At 43.3% G+C, this 23,110-nt stretch overlaps 1 pseudogene; it reads left to right on the top strand.

Annotated features, from left to right (window-relative positions):
• The first annotated feature begins 15,017 nt into the window (after window positions 1-15,017).
• Window positions 15,018-17,797, top strand: LOC115669102 (multiple organellar RNA editing factor 8, chloroplastic/mitochondrial-like; annotated as a pseudogene).
• Window positions 17,798-23,110: the final 5,313 nt, after the last annotated feature.

Genomic DNA, 23,110 nt, shown 5'->3' with positions numbered 1-23,110 from the left:
TGTGGCTAAAAGCTATAAATGAAAACGAAGGAAAAAGACTAAAAGTGGACATTTCTTTCAAACATATCGTTTTTTTTTTTTTTTTTGGACTTTTCTTTCAAACATATCGTTGGTACAAGATTTTCATGAGAAAGGAGAGACATTGAGAATTTAGTGCATGCTCCTCCTTCCCACGTCTATCACCGTGAGTCAAACTCCTTTATTGATTTCTCGTGAAGCTCGGTTTGAGTGTGGATTAGAATTTAAGGTTCAAGGGACAGTAACTGACTTGGGTCTCACGAGATGGACTATCATACTGCGTTGCTTTAATTATTATATACACATATATTGTTATCTTTTTCCTTTTTCTCTTTTTTGTTTTGATCATATCCTTTTTCTCTATAAAATGTGCACTTGATTGTTGTCAACACAAACTCAGGTGTCAACACTATTGAGATGGGATGAGTGCCATTTCACTCTGGCCGAAAACAAGCTATTTACGTGTCATAATGCGACTATGTTCTAGCATGATTCGTGGTATGTAATAATTTGATGACACTAACAGTAACAGGGGCTGCCACCCTTCATCATCAAGGTAGTGTCAACTACCACAGCCAGATGCTGAAGGACGTGGCGGAGAAGCTGAACAATGAACCTAGCTTTTCCACTTTTGTCACGTTCGATCTTTACAGCGCTTTCACTTCGGCCATTGATATGCAAATTCTTCCTACGTGGATGTGATTCTCAGTTCTCTTTGTCTGACATTTAGTTCTTGTCATTTCTGCAGAGAATTCGACGGCATTTAAGAATCCAATGAAGCCATGTTGTATGGGGGTGAGCAGCGAGCACAATTTCGGGAATGTGGACGCGAACGGGATGAAGAAGTACATGGTGTGCGAGGATCCTAGTGCTTCCTTCCTTCTTCTGGGACATGGTTCATCCCACACAGGCTGGTTGAAGCGCTGTGTATTCGACTCCTTGACCAAATCTCGAGTTTTTGGGTGCTTGGTTTTATTCTAATTTCCATAGGAGTCGTTCCATTCAATTTGGTTTTATTATTTTATTTTATTTTTGCATTTTGGGGAACGAATAAATTGGTTATTGGGATGAAGTTTTCATATGTATAATCTTATTGGGCAAAGTTATAATTTGCTCGAACGTGGATGGATCTAAACGAGTCTTACAGAGGCTTCCCCCTGCATCTTCAGTGTCCTTGTCTATTTTCATAGACATATACAAGTTATTTCTCAAAGATAAGAAATCCTGTACCGGCTACTAAGGGCTTGTTTGGTAACATTTTTGTTTCTCTATTTTTCTGTTCTTTTGTTCTCCGGAATAGAAAAAGAACATAAATATGTCTATGTACGTCAGTTAATTTTTCTATTCCCCAGAATAGACCAGTAGCTAGGAAATAGATTTGGAATAAAAATATCTATTTTTTGGTTCTCTGGAACAAAAAGAGAAATAAGGTCATTTTAGAGAAACAAGCTCAGCGTAACCTAGATTTTAAATCTTAAACCCTAAAAACCTTAAACCTCAATGCTAAACCCTACGCCCTACACCATAATCCCTACACCTTACACCCTAAACCTACCCAAACCCTAGACCCTACACCCAAAATCTTACGCCCTACGCCCTAAAGCTTAAATGATCTATGCACTTGTTTATTGTAATGGCCATAGATTTACTACCAACCTTCTCATATTATGAGTTATAAACCGGTGGAACTTTCTGTTGCCATTTCCAGCCATTTATCTTTGACTAACTATTACGTTGGATTTTTTTAGGCCATCTTAAAATATCTTAATCAGTTAAGTCCTTGCAAAAATCTAGTTTTATCCAAACATGAATTGTTAAATCTCCACTAACATTTTTATAATTAAATGAAAAAAAATTGGGAATAGATGTCACGCCCCGAATCCCATCGAGCACGCGACATCCCTCTTTGGTCGAACTAGTGCGACATCCTAGGATATGTTGCCGACCCAAACGAACCCATCATAGTTTAATCGTGGCGAAAACAACAAACACCCAGACAATGATTTACCAGAGGTACTAGGGAGAATAAATTGCCAAACCACCAAATCTTATACTATACCTCAATTTAAGTACAATATCCATATACAATATAAACTTATCCCACAACTGCCATTTACAAACCACAAAGTAAAATATGCACACTGAACTACTGAACTGCAAATCATCGAAATCACAAAAAGATTAATAGCCTGGGTAAGCACTACACCAAAAATGGGACACTTCCAAACTCTTCCTCAGCTCCAAAACTAAACCCTATGCCCTCTAGATGGCGTCCACTCTGACTCACTCTCTTCGGAATCCTCGTCCGAATCTTCATCAGGCACATGTTCATCCGATTGCTCCGAATCGGCCTCAATCTCGATTGGGTATTCTACAACATCATGATCAGTGTGCATAACAATCCCAAAACGCTACGGCGGCGGCAACGGAAGGTTCATGGCTCGGGTGGGTGCTTTGAAACGGTTTGGTTGATACAACCATGAGACACTTCTCAATAAGTATACAACCTAAACCCTACCTAGGCTACCACGTATTCCAGACAAGTCCAGACACCTAATCAAGCAACACACAAATAACGTCCACACAATCGTACTTACCTGGTTCTCAATACACGCAACCTGCACGTTAGTCTTACATTCACATTTACAAATCACATGCACTTTCCAACCAATCTCATGCACGAAGGCACATGTCAAACACACCACATTCCCGAACTCCACAATTCATACTCGTTCACGCACCACCACATCATTTTCATTTAACTTGCCACATCGCACCATCTCGTGCTCGATCACTTTCCTTAGCCCGTGTAAACACGCATCAGGCCTACATGATCGCGACCAGCGTAAACACGCCTCAGTCCGACCCCACTCTCACTTTCTTTCCTCAGCCCGCGTAAACACACATCAAGCCTACATGATCGCGACCCGAGCATAACACGCCTCGGTCCGATCCCACTCACTTTCTTTCCTCAGCCCGCGTAAACACGCATCAGGCCTACATGATTGCAACCCGAGCATAACACGCCTCGGTCCGATCCCACAATCGTATCACGACTCGCGTAAACACGCCTTAGGCCGGTTCAATTCCCCGCGTAAACACACCTCAGGGATTTAGTGATCACACGAACATACCAACATACCGTATTTTATCTGTACCCCGCGTAAACACACCTCAGGAATTTTTAGTGATCACACGCACATCACACGCCTCAATCTCACACGTTCACATACTCGAACATTAATTAAATGCACCCAATTCAACCATTTCAATTCAGCTCACATACAAACACACATTCAAGCATCAATTCCAGTCACGAGGGCAGCAACTATTTAACCTCGACAACCCCACCATTCCGCTCATAAAAATGAACATCCATAGAATCAGGGTATATCTGGGCAGTTTACACAGTGACCGAAATCCCATCAAAATAAATAGTAAACGAACTCTAAAAATTCTAAATTTTTGATATATTATAAAAAACATCTTGATAAACATTTCTTATGAAGAACACGAAATCCGGTTGATTTTGTAACCATGCCTTTTTATCCCTCGAAATCCAACCAAAATCAGTTTGCTCTAACAGACTATTTTGTCCTCAAAATACATTTCTTTGAACACCCAAATCACCTTGAAAATCTTTGAAATTTTTATATGTCATAGAAATGAAAGTTGCCAACAACTTTTGTGAGGAAGTTTATTGAAAATAGATCTGGAAAATTTTATAAAAATTCGACAAGACAAGAAGGTCGGGATGAACAGTGTTCCAGGCAATTTTAAGACGGTCTGAAAATGGGTTTTTGTGGGACCCAAATGGCCTTAAAAAATTCCAAATTTAAAATATGTTATACTTCAAGATGTCGGGAGCAACTTTCACGAAGAAAACTTCCTTAAATTTGGCCCACAAAATTCTCCACAAAAAAAGTAAACCGGATGGGTACAGTAGTCACGAATCCGAGTTTTGAACTAAACAACCAAGATTCAAGTTCTAGCTCACACCCATGGATCTCCAACCCACAAAACTCATTCCCAGATGTCTAATCCAACGCGCAACAGCCACTAACAGCCATGATCAACCACCAACAACCATGGTCAACACCCTAATCAACCCCTAAACTGCCCTAAACCGCGTCTAAACGAGTCTGATAATACCCGATGTCCTAGGCAAGTGTTAGATTGCAACTTACTTGGACTCTAGGCTAGCTCGGCTAGAGTGAAAAGGGGTGGCGGTAGGCGGCCTCACGGCGACGGAGAGCGGTTCGGCGACGGCGGACGGCGATCGGGCAGACGGTGACGTGGCGGCGGCGTGGCCAAGAGGGAGAGAGGGCGATCAGTGAGTGGGAGAGGGGAGAGAGAGAGTTTGCCACGAGGGAGGGGAGAGAAATGAGAGGTGAGAGAGAGAAAATGGGTCTAAATAATGCACCCAATAATTGAATTCCCTTTATGGCCAAAATGACCATTTTGCCCCTCTCTCTACTTTTCAATCAACGGCCGAGATTCGTTCTTATCCTGAGATCGACGGCCGAGATCAAATCTTTTCCAAAAATATCCAAGGCAATTTGGGAATTTCACAAAATTCCAAGGGCAAAATTGTCCATTTGTAAAGTTAGGGCAAAATGACCAAAATGCCCTTCTCCTTTAACGCTTGTCCTTAATAAACTCTTAAGGGTAAAACGGTCATTTTCCATCCTTCGCCGAAATTTAATTTTTTCTGAAGGATCCGGGAAAATCCAAGACTGAACATGCTAATAACAACGTCGTCCAAATATCCTATCGTGACTTCCTAAATTTTCAATACCCAAATTGATCTCTAATTTAATAACTGAATTTTAAATAACGTAACTTGAGCGTGTCTCGGACTAACAGGCGGCTTTCGGGGAAATTCGCATATTCGACCCGTGACTGATACTAAATCAAGTCACGTGCAAGTTCGTTCGGATCGTGACGACCTCGGTTGTTAATGTAATCGCGAGGATCGATCGCTAGTTCTGACGGGCGCGATCGTTCGGTATAGGTTCTGGATTGTTCGTCAACTCATCTCGTGGTCAAATGGAATCACCCATGATCCACTCGTATGACAATGACGAACCGGCCCATAACTATCCTAAGATCGGCCTACATTGGCTCAAAATGTCACCTCGATGATTCTATGGTCGAAAGTCAGTTCACGATCGAATTTCTTTAGTCGCACGAATTTAAATCCCTAATTAGCCCTTCCCAAACGGTTAGTATCCCAGGAATGGCCAGTTCCGAGTCAGACCTAGCTACAAGTACGTTCATAAAACCACTCATTTCATAAATCCCAAATGGGCAAATTTCGGAATATCACAACTCTTCCCCCCTTACAAAAATTTCGTCCTCGAAATTTACAATTCAACCTACTACTCGAACAAATGGGGGTATTGATGTTGTATTAGCTCCTCACTTTCCCAAGTCGCGCCTTTCTGTCCCGTGATGTTCCTACACAACCTTGACCATCGGACTCGTCTTGTTCCTCAGAACTCGCTCTTTCCGATCCTCGATCCTTATTGGTCTTTCAACATACGACACCCTGTCGTCAACTTCTATTTCTTCATAATTTAACACATGAGTCGGGTCTAGTTCATACTTCTTTCTCCAACTTCGTCCCAACTTACGAGCGTTGTACATGCTCTGCCATACAGCGCTTCAAACGGTGCCATCCCAATACTCTACTGAAAACTGTTATTATATGCAAATTCTACTAAGGGCAATTGTTCTTCCCACTTACCTTGAAAATCAAGCACACATGCCCGAAGCATATCCTCTAAAGTCTGAATCGTCCTCTCAGTCTGTCAATCCGTTTGCGGATGATAAGTTGTGCTAAACTGCAGCTTTGATCCTAATGCCGTCTGCAGACTTTTCCAAACATTGGCGGTGAACCTAGGATCACGGTCCGACGTAATCGTCACTGGTACCCCATGCAATCAAACGATTTGTTGCACATACAATTTAGCATATCGATCCAATGTAAAGTCCTTTCGCACTGCTAAGAAATGTGCCGACTTGATCAATCTATCGACAATTACCCATATAGAATTATGGCCTCTTTGGCTCCTTGGCAATTCCATCATAAAATCCATAGTGATATGCTCCCATTTCCACTTCGGGATTTCCAAAGGTCGCAACAACCCTCCGGGTTTACAATATTGCGCTTTCACTTGTTGGCACGTCAGGCACTTAGACACGTGCTTAGCGATGTCTATCTTCATACTATTCCACCAGTAGTACTACCTCAGATTCTGATACATTTTGGTGCTACCGTGGTCGAGGCTATAACTACTACGATGCGCTTCCGATAAAATCTGTTCCTTAAGTTCCGCATCGTCAGGCACGCACAATCGTCCTCGGAACTTCAAGATCCCATCCTCAGATACTTGGAAGTCCGGTTTCCTCTTAGTAGCATCCATCTCCAGAATCTTCTAAGTTTCTGGGTCCGTAGACTGCAAAGCCTTAATCTTTGCTGGATCTACTGAGATTCCTTCTCCAGAGATCACATACCCAAGAAATGCTACTCAATTGAGCCAGAACTCGCACTTGCTAAACTTAGCATACAGTGCGTTTTTCTCTTAAAGTCTGCAAAACCTTACTCAAATGAAACTCATGCTCCTCCAAGCTCTTCGAGTACACTAGTATGTCGTCTATGAAGACTATGACAATTTGGTCCAAAAACTCTTTGAAGACCCAATTCATTAATTCCATAAATGCAGCAAAGGCATTCGTTAACCCAAACGGCATTATTGTAAACTCATAGTGTCCATATCTCGTCCTGAATGCCGTTTTTGGTATATCCTCCCTTCTAATCCTCAACTGATGATATCTTGTTCTCATATCAATCTTAGAAAATACCAAAGCCCCTTGCAATTGATCAAATAAATCATCAATCATTGGCAAAGGATATTTATTCTTAATCATCACTTGGTTTAACTGCCGATAATCGATACACAACCTTAGTGACCCATCCTTCTTCCTCAAAAACAAGACCGGCGCTCCCTATGGAGACGCACTTGGATGAATAAAACCTTTGTCCAGTAACTCCTGCATTTGCACCTTTAATTCTTTCAACTCCGACAATGACATTCTATAAGGTGCCTTCGAGATTGGCTCAGTCCCAGGGCCCAACTTGATTACAAACTCCACTTCTCTTTTCTGGTGGCAATCCCGACAATTCCTGAGGAAAAGCATCGGGATAATCGCACACCACGGCTATGTCCTCTAGCCTCGGCTCCTCAGCCGTCAAATCAATCACATCCGCTAGAAATCCTTGACATCCTTCGTCCAACAACTTAGTCATTTCTAGCGACGAAATCCATGGGATCGAGGTTTCTCCTCGATTTCTCACAAATTTGAATTCCGGATGTCCAACAGGATTAAATTAGATCACCCTGCTACCACAATCTATTACGGCCCTCTGCTTAGTCAACCAATCCATACCCATTATCACATCAAAATCATACATCACTAGAACCGCTAAATCAATTCTCTCTTCCCTATCACCAATTACAATCTTACAGTTTGGGCACCCCAATGAGACTAAAATCTTGTCATTCAAGGGAGTAGTAACACAAAACACAACATCAAGCAATCGCGGCTCCATACCAGTCAATCTAACAAACTGTTCAGACACGAACGAATGTGACGCTCCCGGATCGAATAAAGCATATGCAGCATGATCACAGAGAAAAACCATACTTGTGACCACACCTAGCGCATTCTCAGCTTCCCTTCTAGCCATCGCATATACTCGTCCTTGAGCTGGTGGCCTATTCTGGTTCGTGGGTAAGGGCGGCCCAACTTGATTTCCAACTCGAGGCGGTGGCGGCAGTACATACGGCCTAGCTTGTCTGTTATTGGGACAGTTCCTTACTTGGTGGCCCACTCCGCCACATCTATAGCATAAAATGCTCCTACTCGAAGAGGGTCCAGTCCCTATGTCTTCCACCACACGACTGGCACACCGCACCCTGATAACGGTTCGGCTTCCTGATGTTTCTCTTAACAGGAGGAATAAAACGCTGATTTCCCGACATCGGTCTCTTCCCTAGATTACGATCGTCCCTACCCTAGGCAAATCTTGACCCAAAAGCGGTAGCCCTATCCGCCAAATCACGCTCAATCGCTTGAACCCGCTCATAGATCTCATTATAATTCCTCAAATTCAATGAAATCATTTGGCTACGAAGGTCCGATTTTAAACCATCTCGGAATCTACGAGCTCTATCCAATGGGTCCTCCACCATCCTCGGGGTAAACTTAGATAACCGAGTGAACTCAGCCTCATACCTCATACTAGTCTACTGTTCTCTGCCCCTAACGAAGCCTCATGAACTCCGCCAACTTTTGTTCCCGGGCACTCTCAGAGAAATACTTACCATTAAAGGTTTCCACAAACATCGCCCAAGTATGGGCAGTACCAACCAGGAACACTCTTCTTCTGGTAGCTTTCCACCAGTCGTTTGCATTTCCTTGCAACTGATACACTGCTAACGTTACTTTCTCATCATCCGTACACCTCAATACCTCGAAGGCTTTTTCTAATTCTTCTATCCAAAGTGATGCAACGTTTAGGTCGCCTCTACCATCAAACTTATGGGGCTTTAACTTCAGAAACTGCTCGACTAGCTGATGCATTAGTTGATTTGCATTTACCTGCCCATGTCCTTGATTTCTATTGTTGCCATTAATGGCTACAGCTACAGCGGCCTCAACCGCTTGGGCAATAGTGGCATCTCGCTCCTGAGTCTGCCTGCCTATCAAAGTCTCAACTTCCTCGAGGGCCCTTAAAATTCCATTGATTCAGGGGTCCACTGCAACTGTAGCATTAACTCTGAGATCCTCTGCAGCTCTATCATCAACTCTGGGGTCCTTTACAGCTCTAGCTCAAGCACCACCTCGACCCCGTACTCCTCTTCCTGCACCCCTTCTTGTACCCCTTCCTATTCCTCTTCCTACACCTCTTCCTTCGCTGCTCATCGTCACAATTCTACCACTCTCCTACTTGCTATAATTCCATACAGGAATTAGAGACCTAGGCCAACTATACCAGTCTAGTCCTAGGTAGTGAATTACGACGATAATCCACTTAGCAAGCAATTCGCCATCACAACACAAATCACAGTTAACAAGTTTCGTGTACATACCTCAGGTCCAGACGCACCTGCACTTCAATCATTACAACACTCAATTCGATCAGCAATCACCACAACAGTTTGGAAATACGCGTAGCGCTAGACACACCTACGGTTCACTAAGGTCTCCCTAGCCAACTACAGCTACCCTAAATGACTACCCCGGGGTTCCCACTCCTTATCACTCCAGGCTTCGACCGACTTAGATCGAGCTGTCCTTGCTTTGATACTAATTCAACTAGGATGTCACGCCCCGAACCCCATCGAGCACGCGACATCCCTCTTTGGTCGAATTAGTGCGACATCCCAGGATACGTCGCCGATCCAAACGAACCCATCAGAGTTTAATCGTGGCGGAAACAACAAACACCCAGACAATGATTTATCAGGGGTACTAGGGAGAATAAATTGCCAAACCACCAAATCTTATACTATACCTCAATTTAAGTACAATATCCAATTACAATATAAACTTATGCCACAACCGCCATTTACAAACCACAAAGTAAAATATGCACACTGAACTACTGAACTGCAAACCACCGATATCACAAAAAGATTAGTAGCCTGGGTAAGCACTACACCAAAAATAGGACACTTCCAAACTCTTCCTCAGCTCCAAAACTAAACCCTATGCCCTCTAGATGGCGTCCACTCTGACTCACTCTCTTTGGAATCCTCGTCCGAATCTTCATCAGGCACATGCTCATCCGATTGCTCCGAATTGGCCTCAATCTCGATCGGGTATTCTACAACATCATGATCAGTGTGCATAACAATCCCAAAACGCTACGGCGGCGGCGACGGAAGGTTCATGGCTCGGGCGGGTGCTCTGAAATGATTTGGTTGATACAACCATGAGACATTTCTCAATAAGTACACAACCTAAACCTTACCTAGGCTACCACGTATTCCAGACAAGTCCAGACACCTAATCAAGCAACACACAAACAACGTCCACACAATCGTACTTACCTGGTTCTTAATACACGCAACCTGCACGTTAGTCTTACATTCACATTTACAAATCACATGCACTTTCCAACCAATCTCATGCTCGAAGGCACATGTCAAACACACCACATTCCCGAACTCCACAATTCACACTCGTTCACGCACCACCACATCATTTTCATTTAACTTGCCACATCGCACCATCTCGTACTCAATCACTTTCCTCAGCCCGTGTAAACACGCATCAGGCCTACATGATCGCGACCAGCGTAAACATGCCTCAGTCCGATCCCACTCTCACTTTCTTTCCTTAGCCCGCGTAAACACGCATCGGGCCTACATGATCGTGACCCGAGCATAATACGCCTCGGTCCGATCCCACTCTCACTTTCTTTCCTCAGCCCGCGTAAACACGCATCAGGCCTACATGATCGCGACTCGAGCATAACACGCCTCGGTCTGATCCCACAGTCGTATCACAACCCGCGTAAACACGCCTCAGGCCGGTTCAATTCCCCGCGTAAACACGCCTCAAGGATTTAGTGATCACACGAACATACCAACATACCGTATTTTATCTGTACCCCGCGTAAACACGCCTCAGGACTTTTTAGTGATCACACGTACATCACACGCCTCAATCTCACACGTTCACATACTCGAACATTAATTAAATGCACCCAATTCAACCATTTCAATTCAGCCCAAATACAAACACACATTCAAGCATCAATTCCAGTTACGAGGGCAGCAACTATTCAATATCGACACCCCCACCATTCCGCTCATAAAAATGAACATCCATAGAATCAGGGTAAATTTGGGCAGTTTACACAGTGACCGAAATCCCATCAAAAGAAATAGTAAACGAACTCTAAAAATTCTAAATTTTTGATATATTATAAAAAAACATCTTGATAAACATTTTTTTATAAAGAACACGAAATCCGGTTCAATCTGTAACCATGCCTTTTTGTCCCTCGAAATCAGACCAGAATCAGTTCGCTCTAACAGACTATTTTGTCATCAAAATACATTTCTTTCAACACCCAAATCACCTTGAAATGCTTTGAAATTTTTATATGTCATAGAAATAAAAGTCGGCAACAACTTTTGTGAAGGAATTTTATTGAAAATAGATCTGAAAAATTTTATAAAAATTCGGTAAGACAAGAAGGTCGGGATGAACAGTGTTCCGGGCAGTTTAAGACGGTCTGAAAATGGGTTTTCGTGCGACCCAAATGGCCTCCAAAAATTTCAAATTTAAAATATGTTATACTTCAAGATGTCGGGAGTAACTTTCATGAAGAAAAATTCCTCAAATTTTTCCCACAAAATTCTCCACAAAAATAGAAAATCGGACGGGTACAGTAGTCATGAATCCAAGTTTTGAACTAAACAATCAAGATTCAAGTTCTAGCTCACACCCATGGATCTCCAACCCACAAAACTCATCCCCAGATGTCTAATCCAACGTGCAACAGCCACTAACAGCCATGATCAGCCACCAACAACCACGATCAACACCCTAATCAACCCCTAAATTACCCTAAACCGCATCGAAACGAGTCTGATAATACCTGATGTCCTAGGCAAGTGTTAGATTGCGACTTACTTGGTCTCTAGGCTAGCTCGGCTAGAGTAAAATGGGGTGGCGGTCGGCGGCCTCGTGGCGGCAATCGGCGACGGCGAGCGGTTCGGCGACGTCGGACGGTGGCGCGGCGGTGGCGTGGCCAAGAGGGAGAGAGGGCGATCAGTGAGGGGGAGAGGGGAGAGAGAGAGTTTGCCACGAGGGAGGGGAGAGAAATGAGAGGTGAGAGAGAGAAAATGGGTCTAAATAATGCACCCAATAATTGAATTCCCTTTATGGCCAAAATGACGATCTTGCCCCTCTCTATACTTTTCAATCAACGGCCGAGATTCGTTCTTATCCTGAGATCGACGGCCAAGATCAAATCTTTTCCAAAAATATCCCAAGGCAATTTGGGAATTTCACAAAATTCCAAGGGCAAAATTGTCCATTTGTAAAGTTAGGGCAAAATGATCAAAATGCCCTTCTCCTTTAACGCTTGTCCTTAATAAACTCTTAAGGGTAAAACGGTCATTTTCCATCATTCGCCGAAATTTAATTTTTTCTGAAGGATCCAGGAAAATCCAAGACTGAACATGCTAATAACAACGTCGTCCAAATATCCTATTGTGACTTCCTAAATTTTCAATGCCCAAATTGATCTCTAATTTAATAACTGAATTTTAAATAATGTAACTTTAGCGTGTCTCGGACTAACGGGTGGCTTTTGGGGAAATTCGCATATTCGACCCGTGACTGATACTAAATCAAGTCACGTGCAAGTTCGTTCGGATCGTGACGACCTCAGTTGTCAATGTAATCGCGAGGATCGATCGCTAGTTCCGACGGGCACGATCGTTCGGTATAGGTTCTGGATCGTTCGTCAACTCACATCGTGGTCAAACGGAATCACCCGTGATCCACTCGTACGGCAATGACGAACCGGCCCCTAACTATCCTAAGATCGGCCTACATTGGCTCAAAATGTCACCTCGACGATTCTATGGTCGAAAGTCAGTTCACGACCGAATTTCTTTAGTCGCACGAATTTAAATCCCTAATTAGCCCTTCCCTAATGGTTAGTATCCCATTAATGGCCAGTTCCGAGCCAGACCTAGCTACAAGTACGTTCATAAAACCACTCATTTCATAAATCCTAAATGGGCAAATTTCGGAATGTCACAATAGAAATTTTTAAAGTCGTATCCAACGCAATTTTTGTTCTTTTTCTATTCTAGAAATAGTAATTTTGTATAGTTAACAAATGCGTTCTTTTGCTTTGAAACTCGTTCAGGGAATATAAATAGAACAAACTATTTTTTAGCAAAAATTGTTCCCGAAAGCAGAAATGTTATAATATGCATCCTAAGTCTTATACAACTATTTCCCCAAGAACAAAAAAGTCTATGCCCCTCGTGTGGCAAGGAAAATTGTCCAAAAGGTCTTAAACCAATTGTGCTTTTGCCAATATAGTCTTAAATATTTCAATTTTGCCAATTGAGTCCTAAACATTTTTACGTTTTGCCGATTGAGTCCATCTGGCTAATTTTAAACGGAAATCGTGACGTGGACGCGGGCTGTCCTACATGGCACCGCCAATGCTGACGTGGACAATTTTTAATAATATTTTTTTATTATTTCAAAATTTTTATTAATTTTTATATTTTTTATATTTTTTTTCTTTTCTCATCTTTTCTTTGTTTTTTTTTTCTTTTCTTCCTCCGCGGTTGCTGGCATTCTCAATGGCTGGCAACCAAACATAAGAGAGAGCTGGCAAGGCTCACCTTCGCCAAAGACCGGCAAGGGTCGGCCTTGCCAGCTTTGGTTGAGCCACGAGGCGACGAGACTCTGCAAATAACACGAGAATTTGATAAGGCTCGACCAAAGCTAGCGAGGCCGAGCCTCGCTCGAGGCCAGCGAGGTTAGCCCTCACCAAATACCACTGAGAGGACCTCGCCCTTGCGAGGCGAGCCTCACTTGGTTGGCGAGGTTGGTCCTTGTCAGCTCTCCCTTGTGGCCAGTCGCCGGCGACCGCGAAGGAATAAGAAGAAACAAAACAAAGAAAAGAAGAGAAATGGAAAATATATATTTTTAAAAATTAGAAAATTAATAAATTATTATTTAAAATTTTTCGCGTTAATGTTGGCAGTGCCACGTAGTACGCTTAGCATCCACGTCAGCGGTTTCTATCTAAAATTGGCTGAATGGATTTAATCAACATAATTAGGCCCAATTTTGACCGGACTTTTATTCACAAGACCCTCCTTCTTTGTATGGATATCGAAGTATCTCGCCATTGGAACTTGAGACTTTATTTATTGATTTCTAGCACCGAACTTTATTTATCCATGCTTATTGTATCACTTGCTAACTAAATCAACTATATATATACTCATAGATGAAAGCACGCAAAAATCAAGAGCCGCACCCAAATTTCCAAGCTTTTGAAATGCTTTCATTTCACATCTCTTTTCTTCAAATTCCTCAACCTTGTAAATAAATAAATAAAAGAAACAGCTAATAAATCAAGCTTTGCACACCACACTTCTGTTAGAAGTCATGGCTTTTGCAACTCTCGTCCTCCGTCTTCACCACCACCGCATCCATCACCTCTTCCATCTCACTGGTCTCACCTGCTTCATCATTTCCTCTCTCCTATCTCCGTCGTTCCTCACCGTCTCCTCACTCGACCCATAATCTCCGAACTTCGAGGTCGTCGTCCCGTCTTGAGTTATCTCAACCAATGTGGCGAAACCGCTATATCCACCTGCAGCCCCTACAACTGGGACCGCAAGAGAATCACCGCCGCCACTACCACCGCCACCAAACACAAGCCCAACATGCCCGCGAAGAAGATTTGCCGAAGGCTCTCAATGGCAGCTTGGAGCTAATCTTGTTCGAGTTCCGTTGAATTTAAGTTGTTCTTAATAAATTAATGCCTCGACAAGCATTCTCAACTCCTTCAACCTCGTGCCGTTATATCCGTACTAAGTAAAAAATATATGGCGTTCATGTCGGATCGATATTTTGATTAACAAAAAAAGGAGGCAAGGGGTGATCAACCCTAGCAGCCCCTCTAGCGTGACCAATCTCATATTTACTACGAAATGTTCGCGTCGACCAATTTGTTTTAGTTATATAAAATAATTGTCTTTCACATCGTGCCTGGAATTGTGGGCCAAATTTCACCGGCCCAATTGTTCATTTTGGGCTTTTGGGCCGGTACTTTCCCCGATAGCCCAGGGGCATCTATGCAATTCACTCGATAACCCGGGGGCATCTACTACGATTCCTCGACATAAAAACCCTCGAAGAGGAGGGCCCCCTGCCATCATCGCTTCTCCCGCTCGTCAGTCATTGTCTCCAGCTCAGGGTTTTTAGAGCGCATCCAAAAACCCCTTTTGCCATGGCGACTTGGCTCGACACCCGCTCGCTCCTCCTCGCCAAGCCTCGCCAAGCCCTCACCTCCCTCCTCTCTCGATCCCTCCCCTTCTCCTCCGCTCCGGCCTCCGCGGCGCCTCGCCTTCGCCCCCCTCCCTCCTCCCTCCCCCGAGTCGCCGCGGCTCCTCCGCCCGCCGCCCGCTCCTTCGCGACGAGGTCGAGGTCGGCTCCTTCGTCGCTCGACGATCCGAATCCCGACTCGCGGAAGCGGCCCTTGGGTTGCGACTTCGAGCACTGGCTCGTCGTAATGGAGAAGCCGGAGGGCGATCCTACTAGGGATGACATCATCGATTCTTATATTAAGACGCTTGCACAGGTTGTTGGAAGGTCGGTGAGTTTGAGATAGTGGTCTTATCTGTTTGTCAGGATTGTGTTCTGTGTGGAAATTTGTTTGTTTGTGTTGCTATGGTTGGCAATGAAATGAACAAGGTTTGGTTGAGACCGATTGGATTTATCAGTCATTTTTCAGCTTAGAATTATCTATGCTGGACGGTGAAATGAGCGAATTTTCTATGCTTGCTTCCAAACGAGGTGTAAAAATAGGATGACACAAAGATATATTGCGCTCTGGTTTAAGTAAACTTTCAATCCGGTTAGTATTTGGTTTGCTGTGACTATTATGCTGTGTTTTGATTTAAAATTGGTTTTGACATGTAGGGATGATTGGGTTTGTTAATTTTTTTTTCTTTCAGTGCCTGGTGTGACATATTTCCCTTTCATGTGAAGTGAACACATCTTGAAATTGGTCTTCATTACAATATCTAGTATGATAGGAACTATGAGAATGCTTATGAATGGTATTTGGCGGGTACAAAAGCAAAAGTTTCTCTTGCGTGTTAATTCTTGTGCGAATGGTACTTGGAGTGATAGTCCTTGCCTGTAGTTATTGATTATTTTGATTTATTGCTGTCCCTTTTATTTTGTCTAATCACAATTTGTTACTTGCTATTACAGTGAAGAAGAAGCCAGAATGAAGATCTACTCAGTTTCAACAAGGCACTACTATGCATTTGGAGCCCTTGTATCTGAAGAGCTTTCTCACAAACTCAAGGGTAAAGTTTCTTGGTTTTCTTTTGGTTCTCTTTTTGGAAAGTGTTGCTAATTTGTTCTGTTTTGTAACACAGATTTGCCTAGAGTTCAATGGGTTCTTCCTGATTCATACCTTGATGACAAGAATAAGGATTATGGGGGTATGGAAGCTTGATCTTCTAATCCTGCGATGAATTTGCATCCTGTGGATTACATCCTCTCATTTATGAAAACCGCTGCTAAAGTTTTGATTTCACTGATTCATCATGAGGCAATTGTGCTGCATCGGTTTTTTTTTTCTTTGTCGACTGTACTTACTTGACTATTGTATGGATAAATATTGCACCTCATTTGTTGTGTTAATTAGTATTTAAATATAGTGATTAAGACGTGAATTGTTAATTATTAACTATTTATCGGATGAGTTTGCTTAATGTAAACATGTTTAGAACGAGAAAAGTTCGTTCCGACTGCAAATCTAGCCAAATTTGGCTTAGCAATGGACAAAAATGTCATGTTTTTCCTTCATGGTTACTATATGAACGAGTCATGAGTTTTTGTAGCAGCATGAGGCCTAATTAGTCTTACGACAGGTAATCCTTCCATGTCAGTCCTTTGGTTACTGTAGGTATTATTATCATCTGCCTTTGCACAGCAGCAGCTCAATCAAGACCTAGCTTTAGTGAAATTCTTGCCTCTCTTTCATGCGATCTCTTGTCCATGTCATAATGTATTTTTTCCGCATTTGTCAGGCGAACCTTTTGTTAACGGGCAAGCAGTTCCTTATGACCCCAAGTACCATGAAGGTCGGGAGAGAAATATTACTCCAGCTGACAAGAGGAACTCGATTATTTATCTACCCTGTATTTTCAACAGATCGAGTAACTTTGAAAGGAGGAGGGAAAATATGCAGAGCAGAGATTTCCAAGGCCAGGACATGCCACCTATGCATAACCAAGGGTTGCAGAACCCTCCACCTCAAGGCAACATGCCCCCACCAAATATGGGCGGTGGAATGGCCCCACCAAGCAACTTTGGCGGGATGCCTCTGCACAACCAAGGTGGAATGCCCCCAAACAACTACGGCGGGATGCCTCCGCGTGACCAAGGTGGAATGCCACCAAACAATTTTGGTGGGATGCCTCCGCAAAACAACATGGGTGGAATGCTGCCCCAAAACAACATGGGTGGACCGCTGTCAAATAACATGGGTGAGATGCCACCTCAGAGCAATATGGGAGGGATGCCTTACAACAATATGGGTGGAATGCCATTCCCAGACATGGGGGCTGCTCAGAACGTGGGAAGTTTTTCACAGAATCAAGGATGGTCCAATACTACGCCTCAAAGAGATGCTGGGAATATGCCAAACTATCTGATGCAGGCCAGATTGATAATGCCGCCCGCATCGAAGACGAGCTCACTCGACCAAGGAGATCAGCCCGCATCCGAGCTCGACAAGTCGCTCGACCAGTCTTGAAGATATCGAAGGGACGCAATTCGAAGACCAAGAGTCTCATCCGCGAGTCCATGCTACAATAAAGTCCTTGTCTTTTCCTATACATTGGAAGCCTAAAAGATACTTTGGGATGATGAAGAAGACGTTGGGCATTTATCTAGTTTCTAGTTTCTAAGTTCTTTAATGTTTTATGCCTTTTTAGGGTCTTTAATGCTCTTTAGTCTCTTCATTTGCTTGAGTCTTTTCATTTGTTTATCTTTGGCTATAAAAGACCATCTACTTTATGTATTCGACAGACGAATTTGATTAATAAAAATTTTGCATCAAGCAATTATCTTGAACTTTGAAGAGTTCATACCTCTGAAAATCTAGAAGAGTTTTCACTCCATCGTTGAAGAGTCGGACATTTTCAAATCTGCATCCTTGAAGAGTTGCAGTCATCGATCTAGAAGAATCGGTGCCTATCCACTTCCTTGGAGGCTTGGAAGAGCAACCAACGAAGTTCTATCTTTTCCTCTGTTCTGTCCCTTTACATCTGTCCACTTCCACCCCGATTTCACTCTTCATATAGTGCTTATTTGAGAAAACTCAAAACAGAGAAATTGTTAATCCAGAAGTCTTTGTTCATTTGGCTTTGGAATCAGGTCATTCCGATTTGTATCGACGAAGTTACATCCATTTTCCCGAGCTTGAGCAGGACTGTAATTACTGTTCATCATGTTCCACGTGTGCAAGTCACTCTCCCGATCCTAACGTTCGAGTAGCCTACACCAGGCTGCATCATTTGCAGTATCGAGCTTTGGAGGAGAGAACCATGCCGCCAAGACAAGCTAGACGTCATGGAGCGAGCAATCCCCAGAATGAAGTGCATACGCTCGTGACAATTTGCGGCAACATATGCAACAACAAATTAATGAGTTGATGCGAGAAGTTGAGCGTCTGAGGGTGGAAAGAAACAATTCACCACCTCGTTCCAAGACCGAAGATTCTAATGGTGACTCTTCATCTTCGGAGAATGTTCGACCATTTCACAATCGGAGGAATGATCGACGTCACGAGCAAAACATTTGTGAACCGGAGTGGGAAAAAGAAGTTAAAAAGGATATTCCGAATTCTCGGTAATGATTCTCTGAAGAAATTGTTGGTAGCTAACACTTGTTAATGAAGTGTTTGAGCATCGAAATATTCCGGAGGATCGTCGAGTCGAGATCATCGCTATGCGATTCGGAGGTAAAGCCATCGCTTGGTGGAGGCGTGAGAAGCAAACTCGCCAATCCGTTGGCAAGCGCCAATTACCTCGTGGAGGAAGATAGAAGACAAGATCCGAAAGTATTTCCTACCTAAGAGATACAAGAGAGAGCTCTATCAAAGGTACCAAAATCTGAGACAAGGTACGCGAACGGTGGACCAATACACCAACGAGATTCAATGAGTTGGTGATTGGCAACAACATTCAAGATCCGGAGGAAATGCTTGTGAGCAAGTACTTGAATGGCCTTCAACTTCATATTCAAGATGCCACGGAAGTCCTTGATATTTAGGACTTAGGAGATGCACACCGCCGAGCACTCAAGGTGGAGCGTTCTCGCTCAGGAGGCAACAATCCTCTATCATGACCAATCAACCCGCTAGGAGTACCCGGCACCACCAAAGTTGCTTTGAGGCTACGACGCAAACCGCTAGTAAGTTTCCTAATCAGCCCAACATTTTTAAGCAACCAACTACGTCCGATATTCGTTGCTATACTTGTAGTGAGTTGGGTCATCGTGCTAGCAATTGCCAAAAGAACAAGAATCGACAAGCCGGCAAAGCCTTCTTAGTGGATAACGATTACGATGAGCATGTGGAGGATCCGCTCGAAGAAGAGGTGAATGATGTTGAAGAGTTCGCGAGGTGATAAGCAAATAGTGCATCTTGATTCGGTGAATTTCGATGGTGAGAAAAATCTTTCTAGTTCCTCGTGATGAGACCGGAGATGGGTGGGCTGCGCGCACCAACATTTTCATTACGCTTGCACGATTAAGGGGAAGGTATGTCAATTGATTATTGACTCTGGATGTTGTGAGAATACAATTTACGAAAGGGCGGCGAACAAACTAAAGTTGGAGTTAAAGGCGCACCCACACCTTATAAGATGTCGTGGCTATCGAAAGGCACCGAGATAACCGTTTCCAAACGCTGCCTTGTTAATCTATCCATTGGTTCTGTTTATTTCGACAAGATATTGTGCGATGTTCTACCGATGGATGCTCGTCATGTTACTCTTGGGCGACCATGGCAATTCCATAGCCGGACTACTCATGATAGTTATCGAAATACGTATTCTTTTGAATTTGGAGGTAAGAAGATTATATTAGCACCTAGTAAGGAGCCTTTAAAAACTCCTGTTGTCGAAAAGTCTTCATCTCCTACATTGCTTTTGATGAACGAGATAAAAGGTGCTTTAAAAGGGGTTCGTATTGTATATGTTTTACTTCACAAAGCAGGTGAAGTTGCTTCTTCTGATCGGGACACAAAGTTTCTCGGACATTTTTGGCGACAATTGTGGAAGAATGTCGGTACTAAACTACAATATAGTACTGTGTTTTATCCCAAACTGATGGGTAAACTAAAGTCGTCAATCGAACCTTGGGAAATCTATTGAGGACAATGATTGATGAAAATCCTCGCTCTTGGGAGACACGATTGTCACATGGCGAATTTGCATATAATTGTGCAGTAAGCTGATCTGCCAGGTATAGTCCTTTCATGATCGTGTATGGACAACGGCCCGAACACTTGCTCTTGATCTTGCACCCATTCCTTTTGCTGAAAAGTCGAGTGGCAATGTTGAAGATATTGTTTCTCAGATGAGAGCAATTCATCAAGATGTGCGCCAAAGGTTAGAAAGCAAGACAGAGTCCTATAAAAGGACGTCGATAAACGGGCGTGAAGTTATCTTCGAACCCGGGAGATTTTGTTTGGGCTTACTTGCCACCGGAGCGTCATCTGTTGGAAGCTATAACAAGCTTAGTGATCGAAAGCTTGGTCCTCTTGAAGTTCTTGAGCACATCAATCCCAATGCATATCGCTTAAGGCTTCCTTCTCATATGAAAACACATGATGTTTTCAACGTTCGAAGCATTTAACACCTTATGCTTTGGTGATTCCTCCGATGATGACATGAATTCGGGGACGAATTCTTTTAAAGAGGGGAGGATGATGCGAGGCCAGGATTGATAATGCCGCTCTCATCGAAGACAGGCTCACTCAACCAAGGAGATCAGCCCGCATCCGAGCTCGACAAGTCGCTCGACCAGTCTTGAAGATATCGAAGGGACGCAATTCGAAGACCAAGAATCTCATCCGCGAGTCCATGTCACAATAAAGTCCTTGTCTTTCCCTATACATTGGAAGCCTAAAAGATACTTTGGGATGATGAAGAAGACGTTGGGCATTTATCTAGTTTCTAGTTTCTAAGTTCTTTAATGTTTTATGCCTTCTAGGGTCTTTAATGCTCTTTAGTCTCTTCATTTGCTTGAGTATTTTCATTTGTTTTTCTTTGGCTATAAAAGACCATCTACTTTATGTATTCGACAGACGAATTTGATTAATGAAAATTTTGCATCAAGCAATTATCTTGAACCTTGAAGAGTTCATACCCTTGAAAACCTAGAAGAGTTTTCACTCCGTCCTTGAAGAGTCGGACGTTTTCAAATCTGCATCCTTGAAGAGTTGCAGTCATCGATCTAGAAGAATTGGTGCCCTATCCACTTCCTTGGAGGCCTGGAAGAGCAACCAACGAAGTTCTATCTTTTCCTCTGTTCTGTCCCTTTACATCCGTCCACTTCCACCCCGATTTCGTCCTTCCTATAGTGCTTATTTGAGAAGACTCAAAACAGAGAAATTGTTAATCCAGAAGTTTTTGTTCATTTGGCTTTGGAATCAGGTCATTCCGATCTGTATCGACGAAGTTACATCCATTTTCCCGAGCTTGCGCAGGACTGTAATTACTGTTCGTCCTGTTCCACGTGTGCAAGTCACTCTCCCGATCCTAACATTCGAGTAGCCTACACCAGGCTGCATCACTATCGAGCCAGTTACACTCCTAGCGGGATCAGTCAAGCTGTCTTTGGGTAAAATGCTTATTAGGTTGTCGCGATGAACTCCCGAGCCCTTTTTATCGAACAACATGCAAAAAGGGAGCTCGCTTAGTGCGTGCTAAGTCTAGGTTCGGGACTTAACTCGGGCCCTCCCAAGCCCATACCATATCGCGACTTAGGGTTTAAGTATTTAACATGCAAGTGGTTTATACCAAGGAGTCGCCACTAATCGATTTGGGGTGGGCCGATTAGAAACCCAAATAGGGTGATGGGAGAATCACTATATTCCTACGAACCAGGAGATTATCGAGATTAGGGGACTTGGTTACACTAGTTGGATAACTAATGCCCTTTCGGTACCATTTTACCCCTGTTCATTTACGAAAACATTTGTCGAGGCAATTTGGATTGATTTTAGGACCTTTCTCCTAACATGTGAGGTGATCAAGCGAGTGCATAATCAGGAACGATCAGCAGTCAGGAACACAACAATTCATGCAGCCTAAGATTCTAACCTTAACTAAGTCAGATGACATTCAAAAACACAACACTCATGCAATTGTATTAAAAACATGCATAACAATACAACGGTAATAAAAACTAACATGCAAAATACTACCGCGCAACCTCAGGCTTGTCTAATTTAAACAAGACAAAAAACATGCATAATAATATCACATTAGATTAAGACACTTAGAATATATCAAACAAAATTTTAAAATTTTTTTAAAATTTTTTTTTTTCGAAAAAAAAAAATTAATAATAATAATAATAATACAGAAGAAAAGAAAAAGAAAAAAAAAGTAATTTTTTTTTAAAAATTTTTTTAAAAATAAAATAAAATAAAATAATAATATAATATTAACAAGATTCGAGCGGATCCGGCCGGAACCGACCGGGTCAACGGATCCGAGCCGGCGATTGACCGGTCGGATCATTGATTCAGTCCGAATCGACCCGAACAAAGCAGATCCATGGGAGGGCGCCGTAGCGAAGGCAAAATTGGCGTCGCCCGTGCCGACCAACAGCCGCCAATCGCCCAGACCAGGGACCGCCTTCCTGGCCGTACCACTCCACTGAACCGCCGTCGGACCACCGTTCGCCGGCCGTGATGGAACAAAAACCGGCGTAGTTGAGGCATTTCGTCGAGCTTTGGCGGGCGCGTAGAAAAACGGGGATTAGGCCTCTCCTCGGCGATCGGTGGCTCCAGTAGCTTGGGTTCGCTTGAGGCCCACGTGGCGAGGGGACCGGGACCGGCGTCGGTATGGGCCAGGATTCGCGCGAAAGCTTGACTGTAGTGAGTCCCGGCCAAAACCGGAGCCAAAAAATCGGGGAAAACGGGAGCTTTGCGGCCGAGGGAGCTCACCTGGTCGGCGACAGCGCAGTGTGCGGGCGGCTTAAAGCTAGTCCG

Source organism: Syzygium oleosum, unplaced genomic scaffold (genome assembly GCF_021117445.2).
Source record: "Syzygium oleosum isolate NSW1041296 unplaced genomic scaffold, Sole_v2.1 Sole_v2.49, whole genome shotgun sequence".
NCBI classification, from domain to species: Eukaryota; Viridiplantae; Streptophyta; class Magnoliopsida; order Myrtales; family Myrtaceae; genus Syzygium; species Syzygium oleosum.
Note: the sequence above shows the minus strand (reverse complement) of the source record. Positions and strands in the feature narration are given on the sequence as shown.